Here is an 18,868-nt window from a genome sequence, read left to right as displayed (position 1 = left end):
AAAGGTAGGGCCCTGAGTTTTCACGTTTAGCTCAGTAAAACGAAGCTCCTCTGATCCAAGCCGATTCACGTTCAATCAAATCTCATGCCCTGAGCTTCTGAAGAGCAGAGTAGCTTTGGCAGCCGTCTGGGGTGTCCAGCCCTTCTGGGAGGTTGGGAGTCACCGCCCCACTCCGTGTTCCCCACTGCCCACCCCCAGGGTCCTCCTGGCTTCCCATGAAACAGAGGAGGAAGTTCCAAGGAATGCCCCTTCCATCTGGCCCACTTCCTCAGCACCTAATTCCAGAGACGCGGTCTGTGGATAATAATAACGGAGAGAGTGTTGATGGTCCTCGCGCAGGAGCGAGCCTTTGTACGAGCAACCAACCCCTCCCTGCACATTAAGCATTTATGAGTATCGATCAGAAGGGCAGGATTTTACAGAGGTCTTAACACTCTTCTCGGACGGGCTCCTCTCTCCCCCTCCCCCTTTGAAATTTAGAAACCTGCCTTTGTATTCCCCCCTACGCTGTTTATTGATTTACGCAAACATCAGTGCTTCCAGCGTGAGGCTAATAGATTTTCATCACGCTGGGGCTCTGTTCATCCAGCTCTTGAATGGATAAGATTGATCCTGTCGACAATTCGACATCTATACGATTAATAAAGGGCGAGATGGGGCGGGAGAGGTTCTGTCTCCTCTTTGGAGGGTGGGCCTCCTCTGTGCTGCAAGGCCCCTCCCCCAAGATGTAGGCTTTTGGTTTTTTGTTTCTTTTCACTTAGCCTCACTTTTACTACAAATCCCAGCTCGGGGGGCCGGGGTCGGGGAGGGTGTTCTAAAATAACCCTCAATGCAAAAATGCAACTTTAACAATACATTTCGTAGTAGGAAGTGCTGTTTGCTTTCTGTGGAGTTCCTCTCTCTTTTCCGTGCCATGTACTTTGCAACATATGGTGGACATTAAAACTCTCTCCTTTCAGATTTAATCACAGGGCCGTTACTTTACGTTTTATTGAAGAAAAACATTATTTTTTTCGGGGAGCAAAGCAGTTTACCACAGAGGACCTCTGAAGAGGGCCGTTTTTGTTTTGTTTTGTTTTGTTTTGTTTTCTGGAGACCACCGCGAAACAAACAATGGGCAGCTCTCCTTCACGATGAATACATTACGCGCTCGCAGGGAGCCCTTTCTGCGGTAATTAATGTTCCGAGGAGCAAGCTCAGGGGTGGATTCTGGGTTTCGTTCGTTCTCGGTTCTGGCACCGGGCCTCAGCACAAGGACACGGAAAGAGCCAGTTCTACCTCCTTCCTGCCGGCGGCCCCTCACCCCGGATTGGCTTCTCCCCGTTACGCACGGGTCGCCGAGAGCTTTGGAAACAGCTCGCTCCAAAACTGGCTCAGAACCTAGGGCTTTCTCTCTCCATTTTCAAAATGCAGACAAAAGGGAGGAACACGTCCCACGCCCACAGCCTGCGAGAGGAGACTCTGCTTCGGAAGACCTGGGCCCCCCGGTCGGAAGCTGGAAGAAAGCGTCCTGCACCCACCGGGCGTCGCTGGGACAGTGGGTCCCAGCCCCCCGGGGCGCAAGCGGAGTACGCAGGGCGCTGTCCCCGCGGGTCGTGCTGGACCGGTGCCCGTGCGCTGCCTTCCTTCCCGGCTCAGGCTCCGGCCAGCGTCCCCAGGCGCCCGGGAACGTGACGCAACGATCTGTACCGTCAGTGCCGGCAGAAAAGGCCGCGCAGGGCTCCGGGACCTCGCGACCACCTGCCCAGAGTTTGCAAGGGGTTCAACAAACTGCGATCTCCCCCCACCCCCAAGGAAAGCTAACGGTTACGCTGGTGGGGCCGACACTCGGGCAGCCTCGCGTGCCCCCCACGCGCCATCGACTTTCAGATACCACGTCTTTAGAAAAATAATCCAGGGAAGGAACTTTCACCCTCTAGCAGGCAGGCATTAATTAAGTGGCCAATCTGTGCAGAAGACACGCCGCCCTCCTCCCCATCTTCTGCGTCCTGAGGCTGCCTTGGAACCAAACGTCCCCTGGGGAAGCAGGCCGACGTTCTGTGCCAACGGCCCCTTCCGGAAGGACAGCTCATCGGCCGGGAGCACCTGGGCATTGGAGTCCCCCCAAGACGGCTTGGGGCCAGCAGTACTTATCATGCAAGGCCCCGCACCCCTGGGGTCCCCAAGCCTCCCTCACAACCAGGGTCACCCAGCTTGCTCCCGCCCAGTTCACTGTCAGACAGCTGGGCTGGCTCTCCAGGTTGTGGGTCACCCCCGCAAGCGTCGCCCATCCCAGATGGGTGATTCCTGTCACTCGTCAGGGCCTTGTTGAGGAGGGGACTTGGGCTGCCTCTCTGCAGGGCCCCCCCCATGCTACCCCACTAATGAGGAGCCTGCGCTGACCGCCCAGGGTTGCCTCTGGGAGGCCAGGGGCGTGCCCTTGCCCTGCACCGACTGGGGAACCTGCCAGCCATCGCGGGGGAAGGCGGGTGGGGGGGCGGGGGGAGAGAGGCTGCCCGTGTCGCTGCCGGCCTTTCCAAGGCAGCTCACCCTCCTGGCCTGAGGCGAAGCTCGGGGCTAGAGGGCTGAGCTCGACCCGCTGGACCCCAGCCAGGAGCCCACCTCGGCGCTCGGCACGAACCCCCCCCACTCCTCCCCTCCAGCGCTGTCTGCGCACGGGGGAGGGGGCCGGGGTGGGGGGAAGGGAGCCGGAGCCCGCGGGGGAGGGGTCCGCGGGGCGGAGGCGGGGACGCGGGGGTCGTTATCCTGGCCGGGATCAGGACAGACACAGGACTGGCCCCCTGGGCAGAAGAAGCCGCCTTGCAGGCCTGGGCACCAGCCAACCAGCTGGGGAGCCTGGAGGCTGGGTCGAGGGGCTGCTGTATCCTTAACTGGCCCCCCACCGGGCTCCGCCCAGCCAGGAAGGCTTAGGGTGGTGTGTGGAGAGCTGGGTTTTCCCTCTCTTGAAGGCAAGGGCCTGCCCTGGGTTCGTTCATTCATTCACTCGTTCATGTATTCATTCCTGTATCCCCCTCTGTGCCCGGTCTCTGACTCCTGCACCACTGACATGGCCCTGGAGCTGGCCTGTGCGGCCCGGGTCTGTGCTCCCTTTAGCCCTCACGCTGACGGTGGGAGAGATTTCAGATGGGCTGGAGGAATCTGGGCCGGGAAAAGCCCTCCACCTGCTCCAATCCTGAAATGCTCTGTACCTCCCAAGAGGTCTGGGCCCTGTGTGAGGACCAGAAAGGCAGCTTTCAGGTTTGGGGATGAAGAGGGACTCCCCAGGGCAGAGCAGAAGTGGGGGTGGTTTGGGGCACGTGTCCAGACCCGTGGGTCCCCGTGGCTTCAGGGCACAACTGGGCTGGATGGGATCCTCTGCGGTTCCTCCTGTCAGCAACCGCTCCTGGATTCTGTCTTCCCGACGCAGAGGGGTCGTCGTTTGTGCGCACAGGTCCGAAGAGGAGGGGGAGATAGAACACCCCCAAGGCTACAAGAAGAGCTGGTGAAAGACAGGAGAGGGCCCAGAGGCCAGGGCTGTCCCCGCCCTCTGGGGGAGCTCCAGGGACGCCCACATGGACCCACGGCTAGCTCTCCTTGCAGCAGGCAACATGCGGGTCTGGATGGAGGATCCGTTATTTTGACAATACTTCCTCTTCCATCTGCTCATTGCTACTCTGTTCAGATTGGCACCCATAAGACACCTTGCTCTCCAACTGGGCTCATGTGGGTTGAAATAATCAGATCCCCCCAGGCTGGGGAAGAAACCCATCTGGAGAGGGGAGAAGGCAGCTCTCAACTGGCCCCTACCCTCAGGGGGCCTCAGGGCTGTCCACAGGACCAAGCCTTCAATGAAACAACGCTTTTTAATGGTTTCTTTGAGTTGTCAACCAGTACTTTTTGAGCACAGTGGTGGCAGAGCTGAAGGCCCGCAAAGACATCCACACCCTCACCTCTGGAACCTGTGGCTATGTTTCCTTATGCGGCAAAAAGAGTTTGCAGGTGTGATTAAGGTTACCAGCCTCTGCATTGGGAGATGGTCCTGGAGTATCCAGGCAGGCTCTGTCTAATCAGAAAAAGCAGAAAATTGTTCCGGCTGGTGTCAGAGAGATGAAGCAGAAGGAGACAGAGAGATTCCAAGCATGTTGCTGGAAGGGCCTCATGGAAAGTGGGACAAAGAATGTGGGTGGCCCCTATGAGCAAAACCAGCCCTGGCCGGTAAACAGCCAGGAAGAGATGTCAGTCCTACAACCCCAAGGAACTAAACATGGCCAACAGCCTGAACGAGCTTGGAAAGTAAACACTCCCCCAGAGCCCCCGATAAGAGCCCATCCTGGTGGACACCTTGATTTTGGACTTGTGATGCCCTGAGCAGAGGGCACAGCTCAGACGCCCACATAGTCCCTGGACTTCAGACCCAAGACAGTTAATAAATGAGTGTTGTTTCAAGGCTTTGAGTTTGTGATTATCCGTTACAGCAGAAATAGGAAACTCACACATACATTCCTACAAGCACAGGACATGTGCCAGGTGCCAGGGACACAGAGGTCCACTAGGAACCTTCCCTATTCTCTCGGAGCTCACAGTTTGTTGGGGGACACAGACAATAAACAGATACGTGAATTTAGAAATTGGATGTAATTTCAGGTGCACAGAATCAGAGAGTGATAGGCTTGGGGAGACGTTTAGAAAGGGGGTTGGGGAAGGTGACTTTTGGAGCAGAACGTAGAAGGCGAGAGGGAGCAGGTGATGATACCATGTGGGAAGAGGGCTTTCCAAGCAGATAACATGAGGACAAAGACAGGGCATACATCTGTCGCGTTGAGAAATAGCAGGAGAGATGAGCAGAATGGTCAAGGGAGAGAGTCCCAGGGGGCGGGCTGACAAAGGTCTTGTAAGGCAAGTGTTTTGGACTCAACTGAGTTGCCTGTTGTGGGCTTGTTTAGTTTGTGATGCCCACTGGACCTCTGAGATGTTGAGTAGTCTGGTGGCCTGGTGAGTCTGAGCTTGGGAAGAGCACAGCTAGAGATACTGGATGCACGTGGAGGAGGAAACCAGTGGACTGGGTGAGGTCACCTGAGACACAGATGTGCGTAGAGGAGAGGAGAGGTCCATTACCTGACCCTGAGTCTCTCTAACCACAGGTTGGGAAGAGGGTCAGGATGTAGCAAAGCAAAGGAAACCAAGAGGGGGTAGCCATTGAGGTAGGAGAGAAACGGAGAAGAACGTTCTGGAAGAAACTGTGTCAGGAAGGAGGAACGTTCCAGAGCAACGTAAAATGGATCAAAAGGGAACACTATCAACAAGTTTGTGCTAATGAACTCAATCACTAACGTGAAATACATTCCTTGAAAGATGTAAATTACCAAAGCTAACACAAGAAAAAATAGAAAACATGAATAGTCCTGTATACCCATCACAAAGACGTCAGGGTTGTAATTAATAGTGTGGCCACCAAGAAATCTCCAGGACCAGACTGACTTGTGAATTCTACCACACGTGGGAAAAAAAATCACCTTCACAAACTCTTTCAGTGATAATGCAGGCGGGAAAATTCCTAAATCATCTTTGAGGCTTGAATCACTCTGAATCCAAAACCAGACAAAGGTGTTACAAGAAAACAGAATGACAGACCAATATCAGCCGTAAGCACATAGAAATCCTTAACAAAATATTAGCAAATCAAATTCAAAAGTATATACACTAAAGGGATAACACACCATGACCAAAAGTGGTTTATCCCAGAAATGCAAGGTTGGATTGATATTTGAAAGTCAACCAATGCAATCCACACGTCAAGAGGAAAAAAAAAAAAAAGGAGGGAAAATATATGAATATCTAAGTAGATGTGGGAAAATGGATCCAATCCTTCTTACATGCCCAGAATTTATTCTGCAAGCTTTAGAGAAGTTTGTAGAGGCATGTGGGAGAAATAGGTTTTAGCCACACATTTTTCCAACTCCTTTTCCCCCTCCCATACCCAACACTTTGAAGACCTCTTACCAGTTCCATATTGATCTTTTCCTGTGTCCCAAACGCCAAAAGACTATTTTATTTATATTTATTTTGGCCGTACAGCTTGTGGGATCTTTGTTCCCCAACCAGGGATTGAACTTGAGCCCTCAGCAGTGAAAGCGTGGAGCCCTAACCACTGGACCACCAGGGAATTCCCCAGACTATTCTGAAAATCTCCTTCTGACACCTGCTGCAAACTCATCTGCCCCAGACGCAGGCAGAAGTCCCTTAGCTCAAAAGCGTTCTCTCTCCATGCACGTTAAACACCAAATCCTGCAAAAAGAAAAGTGGTGCCCATTGCCTATATTTTAGACAAGAGAGACAGGAATGATTTTTCTTTTCTTATTTGGAGAAGGGAAGGCTGGCCCCGAGGCTACTTGTGACCTTGGTAGGGCCATGTCTTGAGAGAAGCTGGTGGTGAGCACACAGCCCCAACTATGGACAAGGGAAGTGAAGATCAGTGTTTCTGGTGTGTGGCAAACACTACGACTCAGCAGAACTTGAGATTACACTAGGTGGAAATGGCTGCAGGGCTGGCTGTCTGCGTGACAAAGGCCAGACGCAGGGAACAGCAATCAGTGCCTCCATGGGAAAGTTTTAAGGGACTCTCAAAACTACACTTTGTGAATCATAACTCTATTCACAAAAGGATCCTCACCCTTGCTTTGGACTACTGTGTCTGCCCAACCATCCTGCTGTTTGCCCCTTGACCAATGGTGTAGTTAACTCAGAAGAGGCTCGTGCTACAAGCAGCAGGTGCTTTGGAGGCATAGGATGGGAGCTGATCCGCCTCCTATTTTTAAATCCACCAGCAAATCACCCTGAAGGTCATAATCTGTGATCAGCAGAGTGGCTGCAGCAGCTGAGGGACAATAGGGCTTTAGGTTTCCTGTTGAATCAGTGGCGTTTGAGAAGTTCTGAGTTTCAGTGAACTCTTTCAATTTATTGCGTTCACAGAACCATCTCCCCAAATCAAATTTCACCATGTTCCGGAAGACCCTCCTGTGCTTTTCCTGAGCCATTTCCAAATTCCTTCCAACGGCTTTTGTTTTTAAATTGAGGTGAAACCTTTCAGGGCCTTCGACAAGCCCCGTCCTACAGGGACAAGACACACCCCCTGGACACTACCAACAGCCACATCCGTTGCTGAGTGAAATTCCACCTGGACTTCTTTCTTCCACACCAGCCTTCGGTCAGGGGGCCCTTTCCTGACAAAGAACCACGACACAATAGTGGTCCTGCTTAAGCTTTCAGTGTTTCAACTGAAGCCATCACTAGGCTCAATGGAGTTTCTCCACCTCTGCGCTACTGACATTCAAGGTCACATGACTCTGGAGGGATTGGGGCGTCCTGCGCATCATGGGATGTTTGCAGCTTCCCTGGTCTCCGACCCCCAGATGTCTGGAGCACCCATTCCCTCTCTTTAATTGGGACAAACAAAAATGTCTCCAGACACTGTCAATGGTCCCCTGAGGATGGGCAGAATCATCCCTGGTTTTGGACCACTTGCAGAAACAGAAAAATAGATAGATAGATAGATAGATAGATAATAAATGGACAGACAGGTGGATGGGTAAGCAGGCAGATGGATCCATGAAGATTAGATAGATAGACAGACAGACAGATAGATAGATAAAACAAGCTATGCACTGAATTATTTCCCCCTCCAAATTCAAATTCACTTGTCGTAGCCCTAAGCCCCACGGCCATAGTACTAGGAAGTGCGGCTTTTAGGAGATAATCACGTTTAGGTGAGGTCACGAGGGTGGGGGGCCTCCACCGTGTGAGGACACAGTGAGAAGGCTGCAGTCTATAAGCCAGGAAGAGAGCTTCATCAGGAGCTAATCTGCCCACACTGTGATCTTAGACTCGCAGCCTCCAGGACTGTGAGATGTAAATGTCTGTTGCTTAAGCTGCGCCGTCAGGGGTGTTTTGTTATAGCAGCCCAAGTTGACTTAGATAGATGATAGATAAATGTGATAGAGGGATAGATTAATGATAGGTAGAGAGATAGATAGCTGATAGACAGATAGCTAGCGAGCTAGATAATTAGACAGAGTCTCTCATGCTGGGTCAGGGTTTCTCAACCTCAGCACTACCGGCATCTGGGGCTGGATGACCCTCTGATGTGGGGTGTCCTGGGCACTTCGGGCTGTGGAGCAACTTCCCTGGTCTCCACCCACCAGGTGCCAGGAGCTTTCTCCCAAGTAGTGACAACCAACAAAATCTCCAGACATCACCACATGTCCCCTGGGAGGGGCTAATCTGCCCCCACCGCCCCCATCCAGAGTCATTCTTGCACACAGCTTGCCCCCCCGGGCACAAGGCAGGCTCATCATTAGAATCAGAAGTAACAGTATCAATACTTCCTTGAGCACTTCCTGCATCTCGGGCACTCTCCTTGGAGCTTTTTATACATTAGCTCAGTTCCTCAGAACAACCTCAAAGCATACGTATCATTATTCTCACTTTACAGAAGAGAAACATGAAGCTCGAGCTAGCTTAGTACCTTGAGTTAGAGAGACACACCCAGGAGAGACAGAACCAGCCTGGAATAGAGATCGGCCTTCTCCCTTCCTCCGTGGCTCCCGGGCGTACCTGCTGCCAACCTGCCGGCGGGGGCGGGAGGGGTGAGAGCGGGTGTGGAAATAAGAAAAATGCTCTGGGAGGCTCACATCAGAACAGGCACCACGGAAGAGCACTGGGTTGTGTGTCTGTCTGTTGAAGGTACGACCTTCTGCTTGTCCGAAAACAACCCTGTGTTTCCCCAAACACTCTCCAAGCCCAGGATTCTCCTGGGTGGTGTGCAGACACGTGTGGCTGAGACCACGCAGCGCAGTCCCCAGCTGGCCATCTGCAAGAAGCACGGCTTTCCATAGATAAACTGCTTCTGACGGGGCTGGGAAAACAAGGGAGCACAGAGACAGTTGAAACGACGCCCATACTCTCCCTCCACCTCTTTTCTGAAGCCTCCCACACTGAAAACTTCCCAAACAATCCTTTTCATTGGGATCTATTTTTGTTTGGCTGTGAAATTCTGTTTAAGGAAATGCCACAGGCGGAAAATCCAGGCTGCATATTTTGTACTTCATGAATGACAACACAAGTGATGGGGCCTCGTTAAGACGGATAATTGCTCTAATTTTCTCTCTTCATTTCATGAGTCTTTGGCAGATGTGCTTCCGACGGACCTGATTCCCAGGCACCTTGGCAACATCCTAAGTGACAGTTCCGGGTGATGCCTTCACGACATAAATGTTCCCCCTCGGTGGCATCATCCACTCTGGAGATAAGGGACTCCTGGACCGTGTGGGGTGTGGATGGCTACCCTCGGACATCCATCAAACTACCCAGGTCACCAACGCCGTCTGGCTTTTCGGATGCCTGACAAGGGGGCGGCCGCTGGGAAAAGAGTCGCCCGAAAGAAACTTCTGAGGGTGTTTTCCCAAAGCCGGACACAACCCTCAGCCGTCCCAGGACCCATACAGAACCACAGTCACAGTGCATAATATACTTCAGCCCAGAGGACAGTTCTCTTAGGGCATCCTGACTACGGAGGCGTCTCTAAAGATACTTCACTTGGGCATTGCCGGACGGTCTCCCTCAGTCCTGAGCTGCTCACAGGTTATCCGAGGGTTTGCTTTTCTAGCTCTTGAAGTGGCGTGAATATTCCGTACACGGTACACACTGGAATCTTCTACACCGTTCCCCTTAACAGAAAAATATTAAAACTCATAATGAGTGAAATCAGAAAGGATTGTGACACTTCGAGCCCGTGTTTGAAAATTTTTCTCAAAGGGACATACTTGTGCATCCCAGCGGAAGCAGGGAGCAGCCCCAGACTTTATAAACACCGAGGGGTTTACACTTAATTCATCCAGACTGACAGTGGCAGCGTGTCTCCCGGAAAAAACGAGGATGCCGTCAGGAAAAGAACATCCAGCCCATCTTGAGGGCTGTTCAAAGTAGATGTGAACTCAAAGAAGAGAGATTGTCATCTAAGTGAGGTGCACGAGCATGAAATAATGTTAACCGTGCTCGTTTTTAAAACATGCTTCACGCCTGACTTTTAAAAGTGGGTAGATAGAAACGTGTATGAATATTTTGGAAACAGGCTTCCTTTATGGATTTGAAAATCTGCGCACACATAAGCACCCAAACTAGTGCCCGTCAGATAGATGCATGGTTTTCTCTGAAGGTGGCTCTTTGGTCCTGGATGCGAGGAGGGGCTCGCTATGGACAAGGCCGTTTTATCCATTAAGGAGGGGCCACCGGGGCCAGGCCGACGTAACCGGTCCACAGCTACCCTTCTGGGTGGGTCCACCCAACCGGCTGTTTTCAGAGAATTCCCCAGCACGGAGGGCAAAGGTCCCCCTGAAAACATGCAAAGACCCCGCCTCAAGCTCCAGCAGCAGACACTGCGTTGACTCCCCTGGCAGAGCCTCTAGACGCAGCTGCCATTTAAAAAACTAGTTCAATTTAACCAGCTTACAGCCTTTTGGGGGAAAATATTGTAAATGAGGCAAAAATAGAGCAGATCGTTAATCTGTCATTTTTTATCCACCTCGGTTCCATGCCCCAGCTCCTTTCAGCGCTGGGAACATCTGTAACATTTAAAATCCATTTGCACGAAGCCAAGATCCTAAGCTCCCTCCGTGGGACACCCCCAAACGTTTGAGGGGTGATGCGTGGGAAGGAAAGAGACACAGCATCAGGCGGGGCTTGTAACTCCGCCTGTCGACTTTGGTGTTTGAACCATGCCCCCCGACAGTTGGAGAATTTAACTAACGATCCCAGGGAAATCATGTGAAACATTATTTAAATAACTGGAAAATCTATGCTGACCCTCAGCCAATACCCGTTTACCCAAATTAAAGGAAATACAGAGTCAGAGGCCGCGGGGGACAGAAGGGGCTGCGAGTCTGGAAACCGAGCTGTAATCTCTTCTCCGAGGATGTGGCTTGAACAAAGGAGGAGCAGGGGGGTGTCTGAAGGCTGGGCACCTTGTGGGCTGCAAGGCATGGGCTGCTGGGTGGACACCCTTCTCCTCTCCTCCGTGAGTATTCCGTGAACTTCTCGTGACGACCCAGGGAAGTGTGTGCCACTGAGGCAAAAGGATAGTGACCTTCCTTTCCGAACAAGTAACCCATTTTTGATGAGGTTCTTCGTTGCCTGGTTGTAAGAAAGAAGGTGCTGCCAGGCTCACAACGCCGTGAGAGCTTTGAAGGACCCTGGTGGACTGTGTAGCTAAAGGGGCACCATTAGAAAAGGGGGACGGGGAGCTTCTCCGCCTGGTGCGGGCTACTTGCTGCCTAGCAGGACAGAGCATTGGGCTGCAAAGGACTACTTCTGGGCAAATGATTAAACAGGAATTTTCAGAAAGAAAGAGGATGTCTCTCCTCTGAAGCAGGGTGCATCTTTCTGTCAATGATATGGTATAGCTTAACTAGAGATTGTTTTCTTTATTAATGGTACATAACATAATGGTATTTCTTGCATCTGGTAGTACCTTAAATTTGAGGAAATTTAGTATCTTTTCAGTGGTAAATGACACAGTTCAAAAAAGTCCTAAAGGAAGAAAGAAACATAATTTACCACTTGATTACACATTAGGCTAATGCGTAGCTCTCTAGTTTTTAAGCATTACATTTTCTTTCATAATTAAAAAAAAAGAGGGCGTCTGTCTTCTTATGGGATGGAGCACACAGCAAAGTCACATGAACTTGAAGGCGGAGGTCTGGGTGATGCATACAAACCAAGGCACAACAAGGATTGCCAGAAAAACACCAAAAACCAAGGGAGAGACACAGAGCAGATCTTCCCCTAGACCCCCCAGGAGGAACCAATCCTGCCAACATTTTGACCTCAGACTTCTGGCCTCCAGGACAGTGAGAAGATACATTTCTGTTGGTGTCACCCTGTCAGTGGTACTTTGTTACAGGAGCCCTAAAAGGTACAGACTTTGATATTCACCCAGCCTGAGTACTTGTCTTAGTCAGCTCAGCTGCCATAACAAAATATCCCAAGACCAGGGGGCTTAAACATCAGACAGTGATTTCCCACAATCCTGGAGGCTAGAGTCTGAGATCCAGGTGTGGGCAGGGCTGGTCCCTCCCGAGGCCTCTCTCCTGGGCGTGTAGACGGCCATCTCCTCCCTGTGTCCTCACATGGTCATCCCTCTGTGAGTGTCTGTGTCCTAATCTCCTTGTCTTATAAGGACACCAGTCCTATGGGATCAGGCCGTATCCTAGTGACTTCATTTCACCTTCATCCCCTCTTTAAAGACCCCGTCTCCAAATGCAGCCCCGTCTTGAGGTTCTGGGGGTCAGGGTTTCAACATGCGAATTTTGTGCGGACACAATTCAGCCCGTCACAGACGGTGAGATTATTCCTGGTTTATATTTTTACTTAGTATCATACCATTAACCTCCTCTATGTGTAAGTTTTATGTATTTTACCTGATGCTGCCACCAACTTTTCCATCCCAGTCTCAGAATCCTTCCCTGATTATGAAGCCAAGGAAGTTTTGGGGAATCAACTTTGAAAACGCCATCTAAAGATGAGAAAACTGTTCCATTAGGCATCTCCCTTTGGTTTTTGTAACAAGGATTTCTGCGACTGGCACTGTCTGTAAGAAGCCACAGACCTTCTGGTCCACCTGCAGTCCCTTTATTTTTTTTTTCCATGAGGGAGAATGTGTTTCTATTATTTTATTTTTTTTAATGGAAGTATAGTTGATTTACAGTGTTGTGTTAATTTCTGCTGTACAGCAAAGTGATTCCGTTATACACATATGTACATTCTTTTCCATTATGGTTTATCATAGGACATTCAATAGAGTTCCCTGTGCTCTACAGTAGGTCCTTGTTGTTTATCCATCCTATATATAATAGTTTGCATCTACCACCCCAAACTCCCAATCTGTTCCTCTCCCTCCCCGCTTCCCCTTGGCAACCGCAAGTCTGTTCTCTGTCTGTGAGTCTGTTTCTGCAGTCCCTTTAGAAATGTTCTTCCAAGAGGGTTCGGGGCTTTCCCTCCTAAGCCACCCTCTGCTGGTACACACCTCTCATTATCTTTAGGCTGACAATCTGAAAAAATTTAAAGTAAAACAAGAGCATAAAGACACGCTTATTGAAGGATAAATTCACAGTGAGAATTAGTTATCGGGACTGAAGTATACAAGGATTATCAATGACTTTGGTGGTAAAATTGAAACCCCAAACCAGATTTTTTTAAAAGCCCAGATAACAGAGTGTCTTAATCACATCTACACAAAGCCATTCCAATACCTCCCAACGTGGACTGTGTGTGCCCACCTTTGCCCATAAGCCACAAAATCATTACAAATACCAAAGGGCACTAAAGTCCGGAAAAGATACTTTTTTCTTAGACTCCACATAGTTTCCCCCTAAATCAAAATTTTCACTTTCTTCATTTTGTCTAAACAGCAACATTTTTATTTTTAGGCTGTTTCTTGGAGAGCACACGAGGGAAACGGTACATGCGTAATTCAGATCTTCCAGATTCCGGGCGCGTCCACCGCAGGTGTGTCTTTGAGCGGGTGAGGTCGGTATAATGGTTCCACACACCCGACATTTTTAGGACTTTATTCTAGGAACATTTTGTGACTGTTCCCAACCGTATAATAGCAAAGCATTTTCGGTAGAATGGTTCTGTCCACTCTTCTATGTTTCTTACTTTTGAAGGCAAATTGTACTGTCCCATGGGTTTCACCAACAGAAAAAAAGGGGGGGGGATCAGAATTTCTCATTAGCACCTGGCTTTGAGTCCATCGGGGTTGGGGGTGGGTAGCTAACAGTTATAATCAGTTTTTTAAAAAACACCAGCAACAACAAAATCTGGATATGATGTCCATCCATGAGTCATTCTGACAGCAGTTAAAATTTCATGCCAGGTGAATAAGAAAATGGGATTGGACACGGTGTGGGGGGTGAGAGAAGCACATTTTGAGGAAATCAATCCTCAGAGACCCCCCTTCTTGGCCACAAGTATCCAGCAAAGTAACCCAAGAGCTTTGAAAACCACTGGGGACCCCTGCACGCCTGCCATATTGAGCATGGTGAACCCCACGCAAAATGTGGCACGTGGATGTATGTACCTGAGAAAAGATAGCGGGTGGAGATTTCCTGTTTATTCTTTCACGACTTTGTCCACATCGTTTGAACCTCACCTCTCTTAAAATTTTTGTAAATGGCTTAGATTTATGATTTGCATTCCATGGTCTCTCTCTCTTTATAAAATAGCTTTATTGGGGGATCCTTCATGTGGCATACAATTCACCCATTTGAAAGGACAATTCTATGGATTTTAGGACATTTACAGACCTGTACAACAGTCATCACCCTCAGTTTTATTTTATTTTTAATTTTTATTGGAGTATAGTTGCTTTACAATGTTGTGTTAGTTTCCACTGTATGGCAAAGCGAATCAGCCATACATATATCCACTCTTTTTTTGGATTTCCTTCCCATTTAGGTCACTACAGAGGACTGCATAGAGTTCCCTGTGCTAGACAGTAGGTTCTCATTAGTTATCTATTTTATACATAGTATCAATAGTGTATATATGTCAATCCCAATCTCCCAATTTATCCGACCTCGCCTTTCCCCCTTGGTATCCATACGTTTGTTCTGTACGTTAGTGTCTCTATTTCCGCTTTGTAAATAAGATCGTCTGTACCCACACTCGACGTTAGAACATTCTCACAACCTCAAAAGGAACCCCATGCTTTTAGCAGTCACCTCTGATTCCCCTGTTCCTGCCCACCCTTCCCCAACTCCCCCACCCCCAGTCCTAATCAACCACGATTCCACTCTCTGTCCCTGCAGATTTGCCTATTCTGGAAATTCCATACGAATGGCATCATATCCTATGTAGTCTTACTTTCCCCTCTTAATTTAGGAGAACACAGAGAAATCCCCGGCGTTCAGACAAGCACTACAGTGAATCACATTTGGCCTTATTCTATCATCTGCAACAAAGCTCCATCTATCAATTAAAATGGTAGAGTTGCAGAAATTTGGCTTACCCTCTGCCCTGGAGGGAATTGAACCGAATCTCTGTCAGATCCGCAGAACATATGCAGAGTCCAAGGAAGGGGCACCCACTGCCTCTAGCATTTCGGGTTTTCATGACCCTCTTCTGCACACCTTCTTCTTTATTTCATCATTTAACTCTTTCTGAGTATTTTCTACAGCACACTTTACAGAGTCAAATGCCCGCCACCCTGCACAAGGCTAGGGTGCGTCAGGGACTCCTTGGAGACGAGCCCCTCTGTGCTTGTACAATGGGGAAATGACAACACAGTTTTTCTGTCCTGCGTGTATTTTTCTTGACCTGTGGTCTCTGGGGAGTCACCTCTTTGGCCATCCAGACGAGTTTACAATTCCGATGAAATCCCAATGAGCCGTAATTCCCAGTGAGCCTCCAGTCCGCTGGGGGACAATTAACTAGTTCTCACTCCGGCATGTGAGTCACAGGAGAGATTTCAAATGGGCTTCCCGGGTGGGGCTGGTGAGGGAGAGACACGTGTTCCACAGGGACCGATCTTCCCCAAAATGCTCCTGTGTTTTATCTTCGAGAGCATGAGGGTCGTTTTCTCAGGAGAAAATGAAGCAACTTAATCTTTGCCTCCTGGGACCAGGATTCTGATAGGAGGCAAAAGAACAGAAGGCACCTTTCAGGAAAATCATCAGTATCACTCTGTCCACTGCAAAATGTATCTCTGGTGCTCCCAGAAATAGGGCCCCCGTTTCTCCATTTTTAGAAAGCAATTGTGGGGACACTGTTCTGGGTGAAAGAAGAAAGAGAGTCTCCCTATTTTGCAGTTTATCGGCCCTGAAGAGGGGCTGAAACTAGGAAGACCCAGAATACAAATAGAACTTAAAGAATAAAGGGATTCGAATCTTACAAGGAAAGCCAGGTGAATAAGAAACAAGGCGTGTCCAGGGGAGGAAAAAGAAAGGGCCAGTTCTGAAACCGGCCTCCAAGAATTGGTTTACATTGGGACTTCCCTGGCAGTCCAGTGGTTAAGACTCCATGCTTCCACTGCAGGGGGCACGGGTTTGATCCCTGGTTGGGGAACTAAGGTGCTATGTGGCATGGGCAAAAAGAAAAAACAAAAAAAAAGAATTGGTTTACATTCCAAGAACTCTTTATCTTTATAATCCCAGCATCTTTTCAAATTTATTTACATATAATAATTTATAAGTATAGTAAAATATAATAATTATATATATATATAAAATAATTTTTTAAATTGGGAACAAAATGTCTTTGTTTGGAGTTTTCACCATTATGGTCATTTCCACATAGGATTGCTATGGGAACTTGCAAAAACTACAAGCTTTAGTTTCCTAATATTTTTCTGCATCTGTTCATTTGGGATTTTGCCAAAGGCATCTTTAAACTATGAACCAGAGAAGCAATCTGAGAGCTCGATGGATTCATAAAAAAAATACGATCCTTCGCACTTTTCCAAGGAAACTGAGCCCCAGATATTTCTGAGGCCCTGAATCTAGTGAAAAAGCACAATCCTGTGTACAACGGACGGGTCATTGAACTTGTCAGTGTGGACATTCTCCAGGGTTTAGGACAGTGCTAATGTTGGGGAGATCTCACAGGACACTTGTCTTGGACTAATGACCCAAACTTCGGTTCTGGGGAGCCGGAGGGACAACAGCATTGCACACATGGCCACATATGGAACCACGCAACACAGGACTGGTTTTCTCCACCAAAAAGGGTTTACAGAAAGTCCTCTGCTAAGAAAACAAAACATACAGCAAGTGCATTTTACCTTCAGAGCAAAGGCTATAGTATCTACCTCTGAAAACACAGATATTACAGCAACCATATGAATTTTTGCTAAAGAGCAGATGAAAAAAGGAGGAAAATGGGAAGATATTCTGACACAGGATAAACCACATGCAGGGGAGACAGCCACCCAGGCAATGGGTGGCTCTGTCGCTGTTCTTACATGACTGAGTTCTGGGCTTCCCCAACTTGGCTACTTAGCAGAATAGATGCTCAAAAAATATTTGTGAAATAAATGAACGAGCTCCTTTACCCACTTTTGCATGGAGTCATTTGGCTTCTTATTGCTTTGCACACACTCTTTATATATGATGGTTATTAGCCAACGCTCTTTTATGTAATGCTAATGTTTACTCTCTGTGTGTTGCTTGTTTTATCTTGTTTATCTTGTTTATACTGGGGTGTGTGTGATATTTTTAACCATTTTCTGTACTCAAATCTGTCATTCTTCTTGGTCACTAAGAAAGGGCTTTTCAACTCAAAAATTATGAAGATGTTTTCTAGGATCCCCATCGAGTAGTTATGTGGGTTTGTCTACATTTAAATTTGTATTCCAGTGGAATTTTTGTGTGTGATTTAAAACAAGGCTCTGGGAACTTCCCTGGTGGTGCTGTGGTTAAGAATCGGCCGGACATGGGTTCAAGCCCTGGTCTGGGAAGATCCCACATGCCGCGGAGCAACTAAGCCTGTGCACCACAACTACTGTGCCTGCACTCTAGAGCCTGAGAGCCACAACTACTGAAGCCCACGTGCCACAACTACTGAGCCTGTGCTCTAGAGCCCGTGAGCCACAACTACTGAGCCCGCGTGCCACAACTACTGAGCCCGCACACTGCAACTAATGAAGCCCGCAAGGCTAGAGTCCGTGCTCCGCAACAAGAGAAGCCACTGTGATGAAAAGCCCGCACACCGCAACGAAGAGTAGCCCCCGCTCGCCGCAACTAGAGAAAGCCCGCATGCAGCAACGAAGACCCAACACAGCCAAAAATAAATTTAAACATTTTTTAAAAAGAGAAAAAAAATAAAGTAAGGCTCTGACTTGATTTAATCCACTTCTCCACCCCACAAATAATCGGACAAAAAAAACAGCACCATGAATTGAATAGTCTACACTTTCCCCAACGATTACTAATGCTATGCTTGCTTAACAGAGTAGATTTCCAAATGGGTCTTTTTCTGAATTCTCTGTTTCCTGCTCCAGATTTTTTTTAGGGCAGAGTCCTAGATATGAAATCATTGTATCGAATGTAGAACCTTTTTAAGAGCGTTTGTTGACACTGCCAAAAGACTTTCTCCAAATTTGCACAAATTCATGTTCTCCTTAGTGGCGGTTCAGCCAGCATCTGCACGCCCCCATTATCCGTAGAACTATTTAAACCATTTGCAAATGTGCAATAGCTAGGGTTTTTAAGGGTAGCCATGGGGGGGTGGCTAAGGGTGACAGGGGCAAGTTATTCCTTCAGTAGAAGGAGACTCAGTCAGTACTTCATGCGTCCGTGAAGGCGTGCATCCATTCCAAGGCGAGCAGCACAGGAATTCAGGGCTCGGTGTCCCAGGCCACCCTCTGAACATCCCTCCCAGCCCCTAGATCATTGCAATCCCCTGGGACTTGAGAGCCATCTCCCTCCCGATCCCATTTTCAACGGCACAGGGCAGTTTGCTGAGGCGTGACCATTTTCAAAATATCTCCAGTTTGGTACAAATGGGGAGGCACAGACAGGACCCTTGGCAGAGGGATTGGGAGGGAAAAAAAATCAAGGCTCAAAATTGCCTGTCACCACCGGTCCTGTTATAGGTGATCGGCATCGCTAATGAATTCCATGCTCATGTCAGACAGGTGTTTTCTTGTTGTTTTTTCTTTCCCCCAGCGAGCAAGCTCTCAGCAAGAGAGGCAATGAATGATCACGACGGGCCAGCCCTGGTTTCCTCACTCAAACCCTGACGGGTCTTTATCCTATTTCTAGGGCATGGTGGACAGGCAGGGAGGGGGCAAAGGGCTGAAGATCCTAGGCACCAGGCACCTGCCAAGATCTCTCCATCC

Source organism: Hyperoodon ampullatus (genome assembly GCF_949752795.1).
Source record: "Hyperoodon ampullatus genome assembly, chromosome: X".
Lineage (NCBI taxonomy): Eukaryota > Metazoa > Chordata > Mammalia > Artiodactyla > Ziphiidae > Hyperoodon > Hyperoodon ampullatus.
The sequence above is the reverse complement of the archived record's forward strand: the minus strand, read 5'-3'. Positions refer to the sequence as shown.